Source organism: Rhinolophus sinicus, chromosome 17 (assembly GCF_057876585.1).
Source record: "Rhinolophus sinicus isolate RSI-liver-muscle chromosome 17, RSI-T2T, whole genome shotgun sequence".
In the NCBI taxonomy this organism is placed as follows: Eukaryota; Metazoa; Chordata; class Mammalia; order Chiroptera; family Rhinolophidae; genus Rhinolophus; species Rhinolophus sinicus.
Window position 1 is genome coordinate 160,249,655 of NC_142517.1, and position 23,159 is coordinate 160,272,813.

At 35.8% G+C, this 23,159-nt stretch overlaps 1 protein-coding gene across 2 annotated transcripts in view; it reads right to left on the bottom strand.

The window, feature by feature from the left end:
• The window catches only part of TLK1 (tousled like kinase 1), a 124,563-nt gene that overhangs the window by 99,298 nt on the left and 2,106 nt on the right, over positions 1 to 23,159 (bottom strand). Inside the window, exon 2 of one of the 2 annotated variants that reach the window (XM_088794489.1) lies at positions 18,279 to 18,336. The exons of the other annotated variant lie outside the window; for it this stretch is intronic. The gene's annotated coding sequence lies outside the window, so the exon portion shown is untranslated. The remainder of the gene's footprint in view (positions 1 to 18,278; positions 18,337 to 23,159) is intronic. 2 annotated transcript variants of the gene reach the window in all.

A 23,159-nucleotide genomic window follows, 5' to 3' on the forward strand; every position in this document is an offset into this window, starting at 1 on the left:
AGAAAAGTTGGTCAGGAAATTGGGAAAACTGACTCCTTGAACCCAGGTGGTTGGTAGTATTGGCCGTCACTTTGTGGAAATGATTCATCATGGAGAACAGAAAACAGTTTAAATCCTGGAATTCGGGAAAGGGAAAGGGAAAAAAATTCCTGAGAATGGGTGGGAATTCCCGCCTGGAAACCCTAGTTGGAGCGCTGTGCTCCTAACGCCGAGGTCACCATTCGATTCCCACATGGGCCAGCGAGCTGTGCCCTCTACAGCTAAGATTGTGAACAACAGCTCTCCCTGGAGGGGGGCTGCCGTGAGGGTGAGTGGCTGGCAGCCATCATGAGTGGCCGGTGAGAGCTGCTGTGAGTGGCTGACCGGTGACCAACTGCCTCAGCTGGGGAAGCGCAAGGCTCAATACCAGCATGGGCCAGGGAGCTGTGTCCTACACAAGACTGAGAAACAACGGCTTGAACTGGAGTGGGGGGAGGAGGCGGAAGATGGGAGAAAAAAAATTCCAGAGAATACCAAAAGTTTAGGTTCCAGACATATAAATTAGTGCATAAGCCCATAAAGATTATAATGTTCCTCTAGAAAGACACATTTCAACGACCAAATCATCCCCCAAAAAATAACCCCAAATTTTTTAATTTTAGTAATAATTTCTATTACCTGCAACCTTAATAGACAAGCCAATCTGTAACTAGATAAATATATAATACAAGTTAGGTAAATCAACTTGAACAAGGATGAAAAATTACGACTTTTTACCTGATTGGACTTCATGAAATATGTTCAACCATTGTTAATCCAATAAATTGGTTCCTATGGTTTAACCTAACAGTCAATGACCAGAATAGCCTATGGTATAATCAATCCCCAAACCTTTACAAATGATTATGACTGTCATTTTTTACAGTGTTACAGTGTTCAGTGATTCAAAGAAATTGTGGGTCACATCATTTTCATACGTTTTTTATTTGTGTGTTAATCTCAAAGTTGCCAAAAACAGAGTGACAGCTGCAAAGTTTTATTAAGTACATACCTTATAAGGTTGGCCCTCAAATTTACACCATAGTATTCCAGCAAACCTATACAATGATTTAAAAAGTCTGACTTACACCGAGTTTTCTTTTGATTATAGCTATTTTTCTGACTTAACATTTCTTTCCCAATGCCAATTTATTTAATTATATATTTTTTAAAGGGCATGTGCTTTTACAAAATAGTAACAAGAAAGAAGCAAATTCACTTCTTTCCCCCGTTATCCTTGGTCATGAATCCAAAATTACGAAGTTAAGAAAAATGCAAAAATGCTATAGATTAGAGCCTAAAAAATCCCACCCATATATACAGTCCCACTACTCAAAGATAACCAATGTCAAAAATTCAGGTTTATTTTCTTCCCATCTTTTTTCTGTATACTTCTTATTCAATATCTTTGAATGCTAGTAGTTCCTGGCATTCAAAGATGTTTCCATGTTTACAATTTCAATCATTTGCAAAGACCCTGAAAGTTGATGACAAAATAAAATTATCATTTGTTGCAGTGCTGCTAAATTAGAGAAACTTATACTCCATCCAATTCTCAGTTTGGGTTTGTTTTTCCTTCTCTGTAGTCATATATCCAGAAACTCATATAATTACTTTTTAACCTAACCCCCCACCAAAAAAACTATTTAAAAATATTCCCCCAAAATAAACCCAATTAATAATATCAAATGATAAGAATGACAGTACAGTTCTGTATCATAAAAAAACAAGCTTCAGATATTCATGTTTTTATATAGTAAGTTCATTCACTGCATGTTCTATGTTGCTACCCTAATAACACTACAATGTACATTTTAGTGAAATGTATTTAAACTTCCTTATAAACAACTTTTGTGTTAAAACTGATGATTATTGAAGTTGTGTGATGGGTACCTTAGGGTTCACTGAAATATTCACTCCAATAAATTTAATTTTCTCTGTAATAGTTAACATTTTATATTTTCTTATATTTCTGTAAGGAAATTTGTGTTTTAAGAGCATTCATAAATTTCAGAACTAAGAAAGCTGTCCGGCAGCCATCACTACTGTCAACATTCTACACTAATGACTATTTCGTATCCTATATTCTTCCAATTATACAATAGCAATTTTCCACATTATGATGTGTTTTCATGAACATTATTTTCATGGCTACCTAACATTCCCTTACATGAATGTACGGTAATATACTTATTCTCCTACCATTGGTAATTTAAGTGGTTTCTAATTTCTTGCTATTAAACACAGAGCTGTAACAAACATTTTTCTACCTAAAATGCCGTATTTGAATTTAGGATTATTTCCTTACAAAAATGACTCCCAAAGCATGGTAAGAAAACGACAGGTAAATATTTATTTATGTCTCCGCAGACCACCCCAGCCATCTCCATCCAGGGTCAATAGGTAACTGTGCGGAAAACTTGAACACAGCAGGCCTGCCAGCGAAGAAATCCCCACCTTGCCCGAACTGTACGGGTGGCTCACAGCGCCTATACTGTTTGTGCAAACAATGTGGTATATGGTACCCCAATAAACACCTTGAGTGCAGAGTCTCTAGCGGATTTGTGTGCTCCATGTATCCCCTCCGTTGAGGGAGAGAACATAAGGAAGCCTACACAGGCTCTTCCTATGCCTTTGTCCTTCTGGCTGTGTATCTTCACTATTTCACTGTAATGTATCTCAGCCAAGAATACAACTATATGCTGAGCCTATTAGTCTTTCTATCAGATCTCTGAATATGGGGTGGCCTTGGGGACACCTGACACAGTACCTACTAGACCACTCTAAGACAGGCTGACAGAACACCTGGTCACTAGTGAGGCGCCATGTTCATAGTCTTAGGCAGGAAATAGCATTTACCCTGCTATTCAAGGTTATGGAGGACCCCAGGTAAGTTCATTTCACATTAGCTCCTTCTTCTGCCAAGACAGGCAATTGCTTCTTAGTTATGAAACTCCCTGGCAGACGTGGTCATTCTGAGTCTGCAACTGGATGAATGAGCCAGCACGTCTCCTGTCGCTAGAACATAAGCTCCAAAAGAACTGGAATTTTGGGGCATTTATTTGTTCACTGAGATAGCAAGGTGCCTAAAAGAATGCTAAACACATAGAAGACTCTCAAGAAATATTTGCTGACAGAATAAACGGTTATTTTCAGGCATCCCCAAATTCTCGAATTAAAGAAAAACATAAGTAAAAAACATAAAGAAATTTATATTTCAGCTCTACCACTTCGGAACTGTCAACCTCAGTTTCCTCATTCGTAAAATAAAACAACCGTCTAACTTACTGGTGTGAACATGAATACAATACTATGTATGGTAAACTCCTCCTGGTAAATACCCAATAACATGACAGACCTTATTTAGAAAAACCAAAGAATTATAATTTCCTATAGCTCAATCTGTAAACCTACATAATGATAAAAACTTTTTAATACAAACTGAGCTACTTTAGTTACTTGAAATACCGTAACTTCTGTATTTCTGCCTAATTATAGATTCCAAAGTGGATTCATGGAGACCAGTTAGTGGTCACTACAGTTATCCAGGTAAGAGAAAACAATAGCTTGGACTAGAGCACTAGCAGATCAGAAAGGTATCTAGAGGACAAAAAAATAACAGGACTTGATGCCAGACTGAATTTGAAAAGTAAGGGAGGGCGGCCAGGTGGCTCAGGTGGTTGGAGCGCTATGCTCATAACACTGAGATCACCGGTTCAATTCCCACATGGTTCAGTGAGCTGTGCCCTCTACAACTAGACTGAGAACAACGGCTTGACCAAGAGGTGAGCTGCCGTGAGTTGCCATGAATGGCCAGTGGCCAGCGTGAGCTGCCATGAGCTGGCGGCCGCCTGGTTCAGCTGGTTAGAGCGCAATGCTCATAGCATCAAGGTCACCGGTTCATTTCCATATTGTCTACGGCGGCACTTGCACTACACAAGGGCAGAGATCAATTGCAACAGAGACCATATGGCCCACAAAGCCTAAAATATTTACTAGCATGACCTTTAAAGAAGAGTTTGCCAACTCATGCTCTACACCTAATTCCAAAATAAGGAATAGGTGCAAAGCAGAAATAAAATAAAGCAAATAAGCATAAATTTAAAAATGTGATTCAGTGATTTTTTTTTAAACATAAAAAAACCAGTCTTTCATATTTTATTTTATTTTATTTTATTTCTACCAAGACATCTACATACGGGCACCAGCACATACACACATGCTTTATTTTTAATACCTGAACTACCTGGAGTAAGCCTCAATCTTAGGGTGAACTTTCATTAGTTATTAAGCTTTTTGGGTACCTTTAATAAATGTAAGATTTATACAACTACTTAATCACACAACTTTGTCTTCTCAAATAACTGGGCTAAAGTCATTTTTACTTAACACAAATTTAGAAAGGTATCCTAAATAAAAGTTAAAATATGCAACAAACTTGTTGAGAACTCATGATAATTAATGTAAAGTCTACATTACTGTTATCATTTTCTTGCTAAAAGCAAGCTCACCGAGTTAGGGGTTAGGATTGTAATTTCTCGTGTTAGCTTTCAAACGTAACTAACCATGCCTCTGTTTTAGCCAGTAATTTATTAATAAAAGTTCTATCATGGAAGATTAACACCATTCTAGGCCTCAAGTTATTCTATAGTTTTTCATTTAAAAAGAAATACCCCAAACACAATTTAAAAAAGAAAAGAAACAAGAAAATAACACAACTGAAAATAAAACAAAACATGGAACAAGACCCAAAGGGGTCTAGATAATAAAGTCATCAGACACAAACTTTTTTCCTCTTCTCCCAAGTCTCTTTTTCCTCCTCTCCCTCAGTTTCTTTCTTTTGTTTAAATTGTCAGTTGGTTATGTACAGAGTAAATAGGGCCAATTTGTGGAGCAGTTAGCCATCTGGAATTGCAGGTTTAAACTGAAGCAGAAATACCTTTGCCTTTCATGCCTTGATGATTACTGTAATTTTTTAAAATATTTTTTTTTGCAACTATGCCAAATATTAAGACTGAGAACTTTGACGGAGAATCTGAAACTAAAAAGTAAAAGAACCTAAACTAAGAACTCAGTAGATGAGTTTGATGCATATTAGACACAGCTTAAGAGAATTAATGAACTAGGAGATAATTCAGAAAATTACATCTTTAAAAATGTACACAATAAAAAGATGAAAATACAGAAAAGGGAGTAAGAAACATAGGTAAGAAGGTCTAGTGTGTGTATAACTGGAGTCCCAGAAGGAGACAAGGCGACAAAATAGGAACACTATTTGAACTGATAGGGGCTGAGAATTTCCCAAAACTTATGAACGTCCTCAACATTGCTGTCCAACAAAACTTCCTACAATGATGAAAATGTTCTCCATCTGACTAAGGAAGCCAATAACTACATGTGGCTACTGATAACTTGAAATGTGAGAAACTGAATTTTTAACTTTTTAAATGATAATTAAATAGACACATATAGCTAGTGGCATTGAATAATGCAGACCCAAGTCACAGATCCAAGAAGTCCTACAAACACCAAGTAGAACAAAAGAAAAGCACACTTAGACACTGCATAGTAAACCTGCTTGAAAACCAAAAATAAACCCCCAAAACCTAAAAAGCAACCAAAGGCTGTTACAAGCTAGATTACCAAAGGAACAATAATAATAAGACCAACAGGTGACTTCCGAACAGAAGCAATGCAAATTAGGTTTCAGTGTGATAACATGCAATATGCTGAATGAAAATAACTGTCTATTTAGATTCCAATGTCCAGACCAAAAAAAAAAGTTTCCAGAATAAAAATGGAAGAAAAAAAAATTCTGACAAGCATTAACAGGAAATTCCTCGCCAGACAGGCCCCGATTAAATAGTATTTAATTAAAATAGTAATTTAATTAAAACAGTACCTAATAAAAATAAAGGGGTACTCTTCAGGCAGACAGAAAATCAGCTGAGCTTTTAAAAAAGGTAAATATATAAGTATAAATGTAACATTACAAAACACTAATAATAGCTTGTGAATGGTTAAAATATTGTATATAACTAAACTATGCAGTAACAGCATATAATTCAGTAGAGGGAAATGTACAGTTAACGTTTTCTAAAGTTGTTGCACTGACCAGGCAGAGAAAAAAGTCCTGACTTATTTTACACTTCAACAAGTCAAGGAGACATACTTTAATTTCTAGAATGACTACTTTAAAAAAAAAATCTAAAAGAAGATAAAAGAAAGTTCAAATAAACTGGGTAAATAGGAATCATTTATCAGGAACATCAATTTAAACTCAAATACATCATAAGTATATTAAATGTAAATTTACTAAATGTTCCAATAAAAACACAAACGTGGTCAAACTAGTTTTTTTTAAAGAATATCTGCTACTTACAAGAGACAGGCAACCTATAAAAAATAGTTAAAAGTAAAAGATACACCATGCAAACACTTAGCAACTGAGAATTAATGTTGTCTGTCTTAACGCTAAAGTACACCACTAGGCGAAATGCATTACTAGAGGTAAAGAGGGACATTTCATGATGATAAAAGGCTTGATTTACCAGGTAGAAACAAAAATTCTTAATTTGTAAGCACCTATAACATATTCAAACTATATAATAAAACACAAAATGATAGAACCTACACAGAGAAACAGACAAATCTACAATCATTTTGGGACATCTTAACAATCTTTCACTGAATAACAACAAACAAAAATGATAACAATTGTACAAAGAAACAAACTTGACATAACTGATATACATAACATACCACATCTAACTAACTGTAGCCGACAAATTTTTTTTTGTAGTATACAAGGAATATTTACCAAGAAAGACCATATGTTGGGTCATAAAGCAACTCTCAAATTTTAAGAAACTAAAATCTTACATATTTAGTTCTTATTACAGTGGAGTTAAGTTAGAAATAAGTAACAAAAAGCCCTTTAGAAATACTTCATGTTTAAAAATTAAGCAGTATAGGGCTAGCCCAGTGGCTCAGGCAGTTGGAGCTCCATGCTCCTAACTCCTAAGGCTGCCGGTTCGATTCCCTTCGAGTCCTCGACTCCTGCAAGGGATGGTGGGCAGCGCCCCCTGCAACTAACAAAGGTAACTGGACCTGAAGCTGAGCTGCGCCCTCCACAACTAAGACTGAAAGGACAACAACTTGACTTGGAAAAAGACCTGGAAGTACACACTGTTCCCCAATAAAGTCCTGTTCCCCGTCCCCAATAAAATCTTAAAAAAAAAAAAAAATTAAGCAGTATATTTCTAAATAATCCATGGATCAAAGAGAAATCATGGAAATTAAAGAATGTTTGAGCTGAATGAAATATGCACACACACACAAATATATACACGGACATACACTCACATACCAAAACCTGCAAGGGGGAAACAAAATTATACACTTTAAAAATGGTTAATTGTATGTTATATAAATTTCACCTCATTTAAAAAAGAAAAAGAAAAACAATTGAGAAAAGAAGCCAAATCCATGCTTAGGGAACTTTATAACCTTGAATACATATTGGGTGGGTGGAGGCTGAAAATCCAGAGCTAAGTATTTGTCACAAAAATCTAGGGAAAAAAACAACTGCAAATGAAACCCAAAGAAAATCAAAAAAGGAAATAATAAAAATCTGAACAAAAATTAGTCAAATAGAAAACAAACATGAAATAGAATGAATGAGCAAAGCCAAAAGTTGGTTCCATGAAAAGACTAATAAACTGGTAAGATAGATCCAAAAAAAAAAAAGACATCGATAATGATTAGCTGGAATGAAAGAGAACATCACTAAAGATCCTAGACACAGAAAAATTACAAGGGAATATTATTTACAATTTTATGCAGACACATTTGAAATTTTAGATAAAATGGAGAATTCCCAGAAAACGCAATTTACCAAAACTGAAAACTGAAACTCTAAAGAGTACTATGACATCATAGAAATTGAAGCCATTACTTAAAAACTTCTTCATAGCGAAAACTCCAGGCCTAGAAAGCTTCCTCAGTGAATTCTACCAAATATTTAAAGAAGCTCTAACACTCTTCTTACCTAAATTCTTTCAGATGATGGTAAAAGAAAAAGCACTTCCCAACTCATTTTTCTGAAGTCAGTGTTACCTTGATATAAAACCTGACAAAAACATTATGAGAAAGTTACAGACCTACCTCATTCATGAATGTAGGTGCAAAAATACTAAATGAGAGATCATCTCAAGTAATTTGTATAAAAAGAATAGCAGCTCACAATTAAATTGGGTTTAGTCCAGGAACATAGGTTGGCTTAATACTCAAAGAGCAATAAAATAATTCACCACTTTAAAAAACAATCAGAAGAAAAGTTAAATGATTACCTAAGTAGATGAAGAAAAAGCATTTGATAAAATTCAATATTCATTCATGATGTGAACAAAAAATAGATAACTAGTAATAGAAAGGAATTTCCTTGATCTGAGAAAGGATAGATCCAAAATGCCTGTACACTAAACTGTGAAATACTGAAAAATTCTCCTCCACTTCTAAAATTAATAATGACACAAGAATTTCTCCTATGTATAACCAATCTATTCAACATGGTTCTGGAGGTCGTAATCACTGCAATAAGGCTAGAAAAACAAATTAAAAGTGTAAGAATTAGAAAAGATGAAATGAAATTATCATTCACAGGCCATATATTTATAGAAAATGAATGTAGCTGAGCTGAATTATCAGAATTACAAGCAAGGCTGCTGATTACCAAGTCAATGCAAAAATAAACTGAATTTCTACATATCAGCAATAAATAGAAAATAAAAGGTAAAAAGACACCATTTACAATAACAAAAAATAATAAAACATCTAGAAGTGTTAACAACTGTGAAAGATTACTGGAGAAAACTATAAAATACTGAAATCATAAAGGGATAAAACTGTTTATGTGGATTGCAAGACTCATTATTGTAAAAATATGATCAACAGATTCAGTGCAATCTTAATCAAACCCCAATAGATTAATTGGTTTGTTGGTTTTTGGTATTTTGTTTGTAGAACTTAGCCAAACATAGCCAAGGCAATCTTGAAGAAAATCAATAAAGTGTGTATTAATTTTCTATTGCTGTCCTAACAAGTTACCACAAACTTGGCAGTTTAAAACACCCATTTGTTATTTCCAGCTTCTGTGGGACAGAAATCTCAGCATACCTAGCATGGCTCAGCTGGTTCTCTGCTTAGAGTCTCCCAAGGATGAAATCAAGGTATCAGCCAGGCTATGTTCCTGTCTAGACACTCTAGGAGAGAATCTGTTTCCAGGTTCATTTAGGATATTGGCAAAATTCAGTTCCAAGCAGTTGTAGGACTGTCCCCATTTCCTTACTGTCCAGCAAGGGGGGTTTGGTCTCAGCTTCCAGAGGGCACCAACACGCCCCGGCTCATGGCCCCCTTTCGAAGACAGCAACAACAGGTCAAGTCCTTTCCATTCTTGAGTCAAATCCCTCTGACCTCTCCTTCTGCCCCATCTCTCTTCTGCTTCCTTCTCTGCCTTCTTTCTCTTCTGTCTCTTTGTTTAAAGGGTTTGTATAATTACACTAGGCCTAAATAATCCACGATATTCTCACTGTTTTGAAGTCTGCTAATTACATATGCAAAATCCCTTCACAGCACTACCTAGATTAGTATTCAATTGAATAATCAGGGGACAGAAATCTTGCAAGAACATCTTTAGAAGGCCACCTACCAAAAAAGCTACAGTAATTAAGACAGTATGGTACTGGCCTAAGAATAGACAAACGAATGATATAGAACACAGCGCCTAGAAACAGACTTGTTTCTGGGTACAGATACTTGATTGGCAAAAAAAAAAAAGGTAGCACTGCAAAACAGTGGGAAAGAACAATTCTTTTCAGTAAATGGTACTGGGACATCAGAATAACCTGATGGAAATGAAACTCACTGCCATCTCACAATATAGAAAAATATCAACTTTAAGAGGATTAAAAATCTAAATATAAAAAGCATAACAAAGTTTCTGAAAAATAATACAGGAGAGTGGGACTTCAGAAATAGTGACATGAAGAGCTCAGTGGACTATCTCTCCAATGAAACAATCATTTAACTGGTAAAAAAAAATTTTTTTTAAACCATTTAATGTCTCTAGAAACTGTCTTAAGGACATACAGTAATAGGAGAAACATTTATTCAAGAAAACATACTAAACTGAGGTATGAACAACAAGCATCTATGACATTTGAGCCATGAGCCACTCCCATTCACATCCCACAACTCAGGGTGACAGAAATGCTGCCCCCGATGGGTGCTGCAGGAGGTCCCCTACCCAGGTCTAGCAGCACAGTTTCACCCTGGGATGGGAAGGCTGCTGGCTCCACTCCCCACGTGTCCCAGCCCCGAGCTCCATTCTGCAGAAACTCTATGCTGGGCAGGCATGGATGAGAAGACCAGGAGGCCCTGCTTATAAGGCAGAAGCTCTACTCCAGGTACAGACCAGAAATACTGGGTCCCAGCTCTGAAGGCAGAGTTCTTTACCAGAAGGGGCAAGCTGAGAACGGGGCTACGGTCCTCACCCAGTGCTCCTAAGAGGGAGGTATCACTTCAAGAGAAGTGATCTGATCTCCTGCCTCTGTCCCTAACTCCACTGAAGCAAGGCAGATGGTCTTCTCAGGGGAAAAGGCAGGCTTTTAGAACAGAAAGCTCTGTTCTCCACCTAAGGGAACTGACTTTATTTGGAATAGGAAGTTCATTCCTAAGGGCACTGTCCAAAACTACGGAGACTTTGGGGGTGTGCTAAAAAGGGTCTCACAGTTCCAGATAGTAGTAGCAACAAGCAAAGGCACAGACCCTGTAGAAGTTTAACAGAAAAAGGCAATTAAGAACACCCTTTAAGCACAGTCTCAAAGACTGGCAACACTTAGCTTCTGCAGAGACCTGACTCAATACAACCAGAGTGTGGAGCAATTTATGCCCCAGGATGTTGATGAAAACAACAGAGCAATCAGCTAGCAATTCGTGGAGGCTGACAGTGGGTGTAACAGCAAGACACACAAGCAAAAGCTGGGATACCAGAGACTGGGAAAGAAACAAAGAGAACAGGGCCAAAACCAAAGTCCTCTCTGGTGGTCAGGGAGACTGAGCACATAGCTTTGAGAGGGCCCAGATGTGGGAGTTAGCAGACAGAGTTCAAATCAGCTATTATAAATATGCTCAAATAACTAAAGAAAACCGTTTAAAGAATTAAACGTATTGTGACAATATCTCATCAAATAGAGAATATCAATGAAAAGATAAGAATTATACAAAATAGGGGCGGCCGGATGGCTCAGTTGGTTAGAGTATGAGCTCTGAGCAACAGGGTTGCCGGTTCGATTCCCACGTGGGCCAGTGAGCTGCGCCCTCCACATCTAGTAGACTGAAGACAACGAGCGGCTGCTGAGCTTCCAGAGGGGCAGCCAGATGGCTCAGTTGGTTAGAGCGCAAGCTCTTAACAAGGTTGCCAGTTCAATTCCCACATGGGATGGTGGGCTGCGCCCCCTGCAACTAAAGATTGAAAATGGCGACTGGACTTGGAGCTGAGCTGCATCCTCCACAAATAGATGGAAGGACAACGACTTGGAGCTGAGGGGCCCTGGAGAAACACACTGTCCCCCAACATTCCCCAATAAAATTTATTTTAAAAAGAAGAATTATACAAAATAATCAAATGAAAATTCTGTAGTTGAAATGTACAATCACTGAAATGAAAAATTCACTACAGGGGCTGAACAGTGACTGGAGCTGTCAGAAGGGTCAGAAGCAGTCCTTCTGTCTACACCAGAGTAATCTGAATCTACATAAGAAAACATGAGTTTACGGAAACAGAGCATAATTGCATATTTCTTCCTTCTTCTCTTAACTGATTTGAGAAGCAATTGTATGCAATTGTATAGTTGAGCCTATAACATATAGAAATGTAATACGTATATTTGACAATAACAGCACAAAGAAGGCAGGTGGAGACCAACTTTATTGGAATAAGGAAATGATATCAGATGGTAAATCAAGTCTATAGGAGGAAATGAAGAGAACCAAAAATGATAAATAAGGTTAGTACGAAAATTATAGATATGTATATTTTCCTTTTTTATCTCAATTTCTTTAAAAGACACAAAGTTAGATACAGTAATAATTATAATTATAACAATGTATTTTGGGATTTGTAACATATAACAATATGTATATGTATATGTATAACAAAAAAGGGGAGAATGGAGTAGAGCCATACAGGAGTAAAGTTTCTATATATCGCTGTAATTAAATTAGTATAAATCTGAAGTAGATTCTGATAAGATGTATAATGTAAACCCTAGAGCAATCACTAAGAAAATAACTTAAAAAATAGTTTAAAAGTCACTAAAGGAATTGTCGTGCGGGGCGTCTGGCAGGAACTCAGCTCACGCTCCCCACACAAGAACACAGGATATGGTGAGGCCAAAAAGGAACACCCACGGAGCCATAGATGGGGGAGTCATACCACTATATTCTCGCTGGCGGCACTACAGTCTCACTGGAGACTGGATCCACACTGTCTGCAACCCGCCATCCTAACTGCAATCCGCGCTTACCAGCTCAGCCACCATCTATCTTCTTGCTAGCCCCCATTTTCTGCTAGCAAAGCCATGGCAGTTATATTAATGGCCAATGGCTACTGGTTACAGCTAACAGCCAACTAGCAACAGCTGATGACCATCTACTACCTGAGCCAGCACCCCTCCACGTGAGGCCGAGAGCCTGGAAACTGCTCTCTGGGGCTCTGTCCCCACACTAATTAAAATGTTACACTAGAAAATATTCAATGCAAAGAAAGCAGTAAAAGAGGTACTACAGGAGGACAAAAAGATATGACATATAGAAAACAAAAGTAAAATGGCAGACATAAATCCAACCATATCAGTAACATTAAATGTGAATGGATTAAACAATACAATCAAGAGGCCCAGACTGTATGACTGGATTAAAAAAGAACAAGATCCAATAAATACTGTCTACAGAAGACATACTTTAGATTCAAAGACACAAATAAGATGAAAGTAAATGGATGGAAAAAGACACCATGCCAACAGCAATCATAAAAGAACTGGAGTAGATATACTAAGACAATCTCTAAAATGTTTAAGGAACATTTTATAACAATTAATGGGCCAATCCATCTGTAAGTTATAAAAATTATAAATACATATGCACCTTATAACAGAGCCTCAAAATATATAAAGCAAAATAGACTGAATCAAAGGGAGAAATAGTCCAACAACAGTTGGAAGACTGCAATACTCCATTTTCAATAACGAACAGAACTAGGCAGATTAACAAGGAAATAGAAAAACTTAAGCACTATAAACCAATTAGACCTAACAGACATCTAGAGAATACTCTATCCAACAGGATATTCTTCTAAAGCACAAATGGAACATTCTCCAGGACAGACTATGTGCAAGGACACAAAACAAGCACCAACAAATCGAAAACATACAAAGTATGTTCTCTGATCACAACAGAATTAAATTAGAAATCAATTACGGAAAAAGAAATTTGGGAAATTTGTAAATTAGCAAACTCCTAAATCACCAATAGATCAAAAGACGAAATCAAAAGGAAAATTAGAAAACTCTTGAGATCAATAAAACTAAAACAACATATCAAAACTTACGTGCTAAACTAGTTTAGTTCTCAGAGGGAAATTTATAGCTGTAAATGCCTATATTAAAAGAGAAAATATAGGGGCTGGCCCGGTGGCTCAGGTGGTTAGAGCTCCATGCTCCTAACTCCGAAGGCTGCCAGTTCGACTCCCACATGGGCCAGTGTACTCTCAACCCACACGGGCCGGTGAGAAACAACTTAACCTGGAACTGAGCTCCGCCCTCTGCAACTAGATTGAAAATGATGACTTGACATGGAGCTAATGGGTCCTGGAAAAACACACTGTTCCCCAGTATTCCCCAATAAAAATTTAGAAGAAAAAAAAAGTAATTCAAAGGAAAAATAATTATATGTATAATAAATGCCATAATATTATACAGTGAAAAGAAATGAGACTAAAATTATGATTAAATTTTGGTATAGATATCAACTAAATGAATTAGTATACATTCATTTAAAAGATAATTGTGAATAATGTGCTATGTGGAAACATGTACAAGTGAGGGAATAAAACCTAAATGTTACTTTTCAATGACTCTCTAATATGAGCTGGTTTTTCTGTCCCTGCTTTTCTTCTAAAGTTCACAAATGCGCACACACACACACACACACACACACACACAACAGCAAGTAACTTGCCCAAGGTCGCATAACTCAGAAGTGATGGAGAAAGAATACAAATGGAGATGAGGTCCATCCCCACTGCCTACATACCCACTAGTAAGTGCGCACGAAGCATTCTCCGTGGTACAAATAAGAACACACACAAACACAACGCAGGCCCCTTTTACAATTTTAAATGCTTTAAAGTATATTTTTGCATAACAAAGATAAAGCATAAACACTGCTAATCCAAATCTAGTGATTGGTGCTTGCTTAAATGTTATAAGCACGTCTCATAAACTTGATCAATTCTCAAGCCATAAAAAATTACAAGAACTAAAATGACGAAAGTAGCAATTTAGAACATCATTTGAAATCTGCTCCTGTCAAACATAACTCTGCTAGACTTCTTCAACAGGCCAGGGAGACAATCCATGCTCTGCAAGGGACCTTTATCCAGATAGTACGAGTTCCCTACTCTTGCCATCTAAACAAAGAAAAAACTTAAATTGTAAAGCATCATTATATCTACACATAATAGTAATCATTAACACATACTGACTGGCTAATGGGTCACAAATTTCTCATTTAATTCTCACAACCTTGTGAAGCAGTGTAGGATTACTATCCCTTCCTACAATCAAGACAAACTATGGATGAGGCATTGAGGGTAAGTTACTACAGTAAGTGGCGAAACCCAAACTGGAACCCAGGTCTAAGAAACGTGCTTCTAACTGTTAATTACATTAAGTTATGTTACACTAACTTTCTATATAATAATGCTTTTAACATATGGTATCAATATCCAAATGCTGTCAATTAGCTCAGAAAAGTAGGGAAACACTGAGAGGCAAGAGAATAGGAGCCAGCAGCTTGCAGGATGCTGCCACTTATCATTAGCCTTTTAGTTTTGCTGTTGTTTAACACTATAAAATAATTTTTTTTAATAGTGAAAGAATTGCCCAGAGGAAATATAATAAAGGATTGGGTTTTTGGATCAGTTACATGTTCAGCGTTAGGTTTGAACTCTTTGGTTAAGTGGAAAGCACTATGTTAATATTTAAGCCCAGTAATTCCTAGGATGAGTTGAACCCTGCCTAGGTCAAAAATACGTGCCTGTGTCATGCATTGCTGGTATATGAGCTGAGTACAGTCTTTCAAATAATTTGGCAGCATTTATCAAAAGCCCTAAAATTGCTTTATATTTTTTGCCCTGATAATTCCATCATTGGAAATCACCTTTAAAAAAAAAAGTGAAAAAAGCTTTTACTCAAAGATATTCATTATGTCATTACCTATAATAGACAAAAATTAAATTAAAAATAAAAAGATATAACCTAAATAACTACCTATTGTAGTAGTTTTTTTGTTCCACGTGATCCCTACCTTAGGAAACGACCACTCACCTAATCTGTGCGATCTTAAAGGGATTGTCAGTCGTGGCTTTCTGTTGGTACCCCACCTCACCCTCCCCACAGCCATCGTGGCTACCTTGCCACACTTCATCACCCAGGTCCCAATGGTTGGTTTAGGAATTAACAATTGGAATACAGCAACATAAACCCAGAGCTGACATGTGTACATCAGAAAGGAGAAGCTGTCTTTCAAGTGTAATTGCTGAGCTAAAAGCTATGTGCGTGGGGCTCTAGAAGCAAGAGGCCAGAAGAGCCCAGAGATGGAGACAAAGAGGCTCAATGACATTAGTTGAGATCTTGGATTTAAGATGTTTCCAAAACCATTCCATCGTCTTCCATACATACAATTCCCAGTTATGTGAACCAATAAAGTACCTTTTTAATTACCAAAACTTATATTAAGTTTTTATCACAGGTAAGTAAAAGAATCAGGACTAACACACTAGAAGAACAGCTAAGCAAATGATAGTACATCCATTCAATAGAATAACGTTGACAGAACAGTGTTAAGAGCATGTACTAAGGAGCCTAGTCTGAATCCTGACTTTGCTACACATTCTCTACGTGTCCTCAGGTAAATTACTTAACCTCTCTGTGCCTCAATTTCCATGTCTGTAAAATAGAGATATAGTAGTACTTATTTCATGATTGTTAAAAGTAAATGAGTTGGGCCGGCCCGGTGGCTCAGGCAGTTAGAGCTCCGTGCTCCTAACTCCGAAGGCTGCCGGTTGGATTCCCACATGGGCCAGCGGACTCTCAACCACAAGGTTGCCGGTTGGACTCCCACAAAGGATGGTGGGCTGCACCCCCTGCAACTAGCAACGGCAACTGGACCTGGACCTGGAGCGAGCTACGCCCTCCACAACTAAGATTGAAAGGATAACAACTTGACTTGAAAAAAAGTCCTGGAAGTACACACTGTTCCCCAATAAAGTCCTGTTCCCCTTTCCCAATAAAATTAAAAAAAAAAAAAAAAGTAAAAGAGTTATTATTTACAAAGTGCCTTGAACAGGGCCTAACATTAATACATTAATACATGCATGTGTTTTTTAAATAAGTTAAAAAAGCAACATACAAAGTTGACTACACCATATAATTACAGTGATGTTTTTAATAATCTGTACACAGAAAAAGGAGAAAGTATATTTTTTAAGAAGCAAGCACACACATTTCATCAGAAAGAAAAAAAATGAAACACGAGCTGCCTCACCACAGACAGAATGTATCTGACTGGCTTCACACAAACCCCTATGACCTTCCCCAGTTGCAGTATATTCATCTCAGGAAGCACAAACATAGTGTCAAATGTGGACTCATGAACTCACACAAGGCATCACACTTAACCAGAATTTACCAGGTTAAAGCTCTAGAATTTAAACCTAGAAGTTGTCACTTTCTCCAGATAAATTAGTTTCCAAGGAAAGGCACAAATTTGTAAGTACAACCAATTCTTAATCCACATAAATGAAGAACAAATATTACAAGTTATCCCCTCAAACCACTCATAGTTGGCTTTGTAATGTATCTTTGTAGAATATAGCATTTTCACAATTACATACAGACATAACTTGTCTTCTTGAGATCCACAAAATTTCAGACCTAACAATAAAGCCACACTGAGACCATTTAATGGCTCTAGAGCCCCAGACACGTAACCTTTAGCTCAGCAATTACACTAGAAAGACAACTTCTCTTTTCTGAAATCCACATGTCAGTTCTGGGTTGATGCTGCTGTATTCTAATTGTTAATTCTTAAACCAACCATTGGAACCGGGGCGATGATTTATTTCACATCCTAGTATCTGGTTCAGCACTGCATATCTTTCCACACCATGCTTTGAATTCCTATCAACCCATTCAAATTCTCTGATTCTCATTAGATTTACTAAATAATACATTATACCAAGGGATTTGTTTTATATGCAAGAGTAACTAAAATTGCTTTTTAAAAATACTTCTTACATGAGCTTAAAGATTGAGCTTCAAGCCTCCTTTCCCTGCCCACATTAAATACTAGTAAGAGTCAAAGATCTGCCACTAAGGCATCTCCCTTTTGTTCAGAGCCTCATGCACCAGGTTATAAAGCTCCACAAATAAGTGGGCTCCTCCTATAGCAACACTGGAAAATTCTTTGTTCAAATTCTAATGTTATTTGTTATGGCTACAGTGGGCTTATGAGGCCAAAATATTAAGATAAATGACATTCCGATTTAGATTATTAAACATGAAAATAAGATTTTTCATTAGTGTACCTCTAACATTACCATGAAAGCACTAAACACATCTGAGAAAATGAAATGTAAGTAAGGTTTGAACAGCTGGTACAACTTTCCAAATTGGGTTGTTTGGTTTCAGGTTTTCTGTGGTTTTTTAAACATCTTATCTTCATACATGTATAAAACTCATGTAAAAAAAATTAACAAAAGTTTAAAGGTAAACTGAATGAGCCTAAAAGACCGATTAGTAAATTAAAATTTGCTAAGGAAAACCAACTGAAAAATTACCCAAAACCAAATTTCCATATTTTAGGCAATATATCCTAGTAGTTAAAAGTGCAGACTTGGTACCAATCTCAGCACTAACCTTTACTACTCTGTATCACACTGGGCAAGCTTCTTTAAGGCTCTTTCAGTTTCCTCATCTGTAAAATGAGAATCATTGCATATACTTCAGAGACCTATGAAAACTAAATGAATTAACATGTGCAAACAATAAGCTTCAGCTAATATTGTTACTGCTATCTATATCACTCTCTAAAACATAACGTGTCTAAGAATTACTAAAATAAGCATCTTCCTGGGTCTGAAATATGTGCATATTAACATATGCACATATTTTAAAGAAAACTTGAAAGAAACTTAACTATCCTTTAAAGAAAACTTAACTATCCTTCAACAAAACTTTTTTTGTGTGCCAAATCGATAGATGGCATCCTACCTACTATGCACTGAGAATGCAGAAATGAATAAAACACAGTCTCTGAATTCAAGACCTTTGTGTCTAGTAGGCAACATAAATAAAACTATAGTAAAAGCTAGCAAGATGGAGGTGCTATGAAACAGACAATCCTATAGGACACTAATATACAGGCACCTAACTCAGGGGCAAACATTCCAGAAATAATTTGAGAAGCAATCCCCTAGTTATTTCACTTAAGAGAACCACACTGTTATGTAACTTACATAGTTTTTAATATATTCATAAGTGTCTTAGAATGTAGATGATTAAAAAAACAAGGTCACCCACCACACTACTTACCATGCTCATAAATTTAAAAATCTTTTGTTAATAATGAAGATGACTATCTTCTCTTAAAAAACCAAATCATAACCTTGAAAAGGTCACACTGCTTCTTCAAAAACATTTCTTTCACCAATAAATAAAAAGCTACAAACTCTCCTCCAGTTAATTCTGTTAGGACTAATGTCAAAAGAATAGTATTTTTGAGCTGGTAGAGACCTCTGAGAGCCTCAAATCCAACCCCCTCATTTTACAGATGAAAAGAAGCTACAAAGTATAACAGGAAAAGCACTAAGTCGAGAGTGAGAAAACTGAATTGTAGTCCCAACTCCCTTACAGTAAAAGCCTAGGCAAATTATCTAAGTTTCCTCATCTGTAAAATGAGAAGTTTGGACTCAACCGCTTCCAGGGTCCCTTTCAGCTCTGTAATTCCCATTTTATGAAATGGAAACAGAGATAAGAAACTTGCCCAAGGTCACACAGCTAGTTAATGGCAAAGTAAGGCTTCCAATTACATACAATCAACGCACTTTCTCATTTGTACCATACTGTTTCTCCTACTTTGTTATACTATTCCCTAAATTAGTCTAAGATTTTTGGAAATTATTAATAAGTACGCTGTATTAAGGATTTTGTAACACTAAGTGACTTATTCCTATGGCTCTTCTATAGAAAATGAGCTTTAAATCCAAGTGGAACAAGTACATGAAGTCTCAAGCTGTGTGTCACTTACTGCACTTAGTAAGTTGACCTCAAGAAAGTTATGGGAATTTATGCTTAACTTTCCACCAGCTAAAATCTAACCTTTCAATCCAATTCACAGGAGATTATGTTCCATATAAAATTAAAATATGAATTGTTATAGGTAATGATAAATATTACATGTATAATTCTCTGAATAAGATGAGAATCAAAATTTGTCATTTTATTTTCTGTCCAGATTATATATACGTAATGTGCATTTTTAAATTCAGGAGAGATCAATTTAAATACTTTTCCTTCATGTGCCCTCTTTCCAGACTCCCTAGCTTTAAAACCATTAGAACAGATTAAGCATATTACTTCTGGAATCACATAAACAATTACAAATAAAAGACTACAGAGTGTTGATAGTTTCTCTTTCAAAATTGAAAATTAGCCCCCCACAGTATTCTAAAATTGTGTCCAAATATATTACAACTCTACTAAACTGTATCATAGGCAGCATTTGATTCCCTAAAATACCTTCAAAGCTTATTATATTTCACTGGGAATTTAGCAAGATTTCGGGAAGACTGATAGTGTTGATTCCAAAAAATACAAGAAAATCCTCAGAGAAAGAGCACAATAAAAATGCAAAATAGTAACAAAGTCAACAATAGCTTCATATTACTGACAAGAGAATCTTCAAAAACCTTCATGAATATATATATAAGTACAGTTTAGCGATTTTTCAAAAAAAAAAAAAATCACAGAACGTATACATTTTTAAATTGTATGGGACCATAAGTAACTTAATCCAAGAGCACCCCAAATAAGAATCTACACAATTTATCTCTGCCTCCCCCCAAAATGTCTGTCACCTGCTTTAAATTCTTATAGCTAAATAGTAATACTTCAAGAGGCAATTCCTTCCATTGTGGGGTAAGTCTAGTTGCTATACAGTTCTTGCAGTCTTGTCAAAAAATTATACCGAATTCAATTTATGCCTTCTAACTTCCATCTGCTGCTCTACCTTCTAAAATAGCAGAATTTATTCTTTCTTCTATTTATGTTTTTTAAGTACCTGAAGACAGCTATCATGTTTCCCACCCTTTAAGTAGTGTTTTCTTTAGGCTAACTGTATGGTCCACAGATTTCTCGTGGGCCCTGGAGACAATTCTAGAATATAATGTATTTCCATATTGCAAGTAACTTTTAAAAAAACCTGCCACTTGTCAAATTTTGGTGTAATATCAAAAAATATATCCTTCTCAAAAAGCTATTAAAATACTTATTCTTTTCCAAGTACCTATCTACATGAAACTGGATTTTCTTCACATACCTCAATCAAAACAATCACAAGACTGAAAGCAGAAGCAAAAATCCAACTGTCTTCTAGTAGCCAGAGTTAAAGTGATTTTGTAAAATATAATACAAAACCCACTAGTCTCACTAAAGTTTTTGTTTTAGAATAGTCTTCATCTAAAAATTTGTTAACATGTAACCAGTCTATTATTATTTTTAGATAAATATATTTGAAATTATTTCATTCCAAGATAGTAAATATCAATAGACATAACCCATATAAAATCTCTTCAGAGTCTTCAATAATTTTTAAGAGAGTAAAGGGGTCCTGAGACCAAAATCCTAAAACAAGCCTATTTCTCAGGGGCAGATTCCCAGACCTCTTATCCTGGGTTTCTTTCTTTCCCTTTCTCTCCCTTTCTCTCTCCCCTCTAATATGTAAATGTGCCTCTGAAATCATTTCTATCTTGATACCTGGGGCTTCATATATGTAATTCCTGTTAGCATTAGTGAAATCTGAGACTATAGCTTCAGGATAAATACATAGCCCTAAAGAAAATTAACACAGTTTTTTTTTTTTTTCCTTTTTCTTTTTTTTTCCCCAGGATTAACACAGTTTTAACTTACATGCTAATTGGTCAAAAAGAAATATACCTGCCTACTGCACATATATATATTCATGAACTAGAATCCTTAAACATACAATGCTATCCTCTTATAGCTAGTGACTTCAAGAAATTAAATGGCCATCTGGTACTCTTTTATTTTTAAACATCTCCCTACCGGTGTTACTAAATCATCTGGAGTCAAATACTCTAATTCTTCTATCTAAGGGTTGCAGTCTGTAAACATGGAAATAGAGAAAGCAACACTTTAATTACACTGTGATACTCTTTTTAACCAAACTATTTTTACTATTTACATAAAAATAAAGCAATTTATATCTGGTAAGATAAAACCACAGAAAATACAAGTCTTTTGTATAATCATTAATTTAATTCACCTATAACCCATTTGAAAGTACCCATGTACCATGGGGGGGGGCGGGGGGGGGGGAGAATCTGCTCACCTAAGCAATATGACACTGTTTTTTAGGCTTAACAAAGCAAAACTGACCTTTATTTGAAAATGTACTTAATTTTTTAACTTCCCACCTCCTTAATTGCTTGATTATTAGAAGATAAAAATGGGACAGGGACCACAGGTAAGATCCAACATGAAATCTATAGCTACATTGTGAGAAACTCTCAGAGAAGTTCAAGACTGATAAAGAAAAAGTTTTGGGACTCCCAAGATAAATAGTCGTCAATACTATATAATACAAATCCCTAAATTCTAATAAATTCCTAAATCTTATAATATTTAATTGTATTTTATTTGTAATTAAGCAAAATTATATTCATATGATAATGAGAATAGGATGAGAAAGGGAGGAAGAAAGTCAAAGTATGGAGCATTAAAAATAATTAGCTCATAATCTTAGAGTTTCGGTTTCAAATATATCAAAACTTCAAAATAATTAATTTTTTCAGATACTTACAGCACATCTTTAAAAATAGCCCATTTTCAAAGTTAAGTTTTCTTAAAAGTTCATCACATATAACCATTATATGTGGAAACATACGTGTGTCTCTTTTAAATTTAAAATTTCCTATTATATAGTAAATTGGCCCAATTTTTCAAGGAACAAGGTTTGTTCTCTTTCTTGATACATACAGTCAAGTTCCATTTATATTAATAGTTCTTACTAGCAGTCACCAGAAGTCGAACACTCTCTCAATTAACATCAATTTACATAACATACTAAATGTATACCTGGAAAATATGCTAAACACTTGTTAAAATAAAAACTGAGATCGCACTCAAAAGAAAATGTCTCCATCTTGATACCTGTGGCTATTAGTGAAATCTGAGACTATAGCTTCAAGATAAATATATAACCCTAGGGACAATTAACGTAATTTTAACTTACATGCTGGTTGGTCAAAAAGACTGTGGCCTTACAGGTACTTGGGGTGAAGAATTACTTTCACAAAAGCATGTACTGTTATTTCATTAATTAACAGAGAGACTCACTAGTTTAGGTTTCATAAAAATCAATTGTAATCTAAACTGCTGGAAAAATTCTGGTTATTTGGAAGTTGAAGCTAAATTATTCCAACCCCTCAAAAATTTCAAACATCAGGAAAAGTGCAAAATAGAAGTTTTTTAAACTGAAGTTGAAGTAAACTCCAAAAC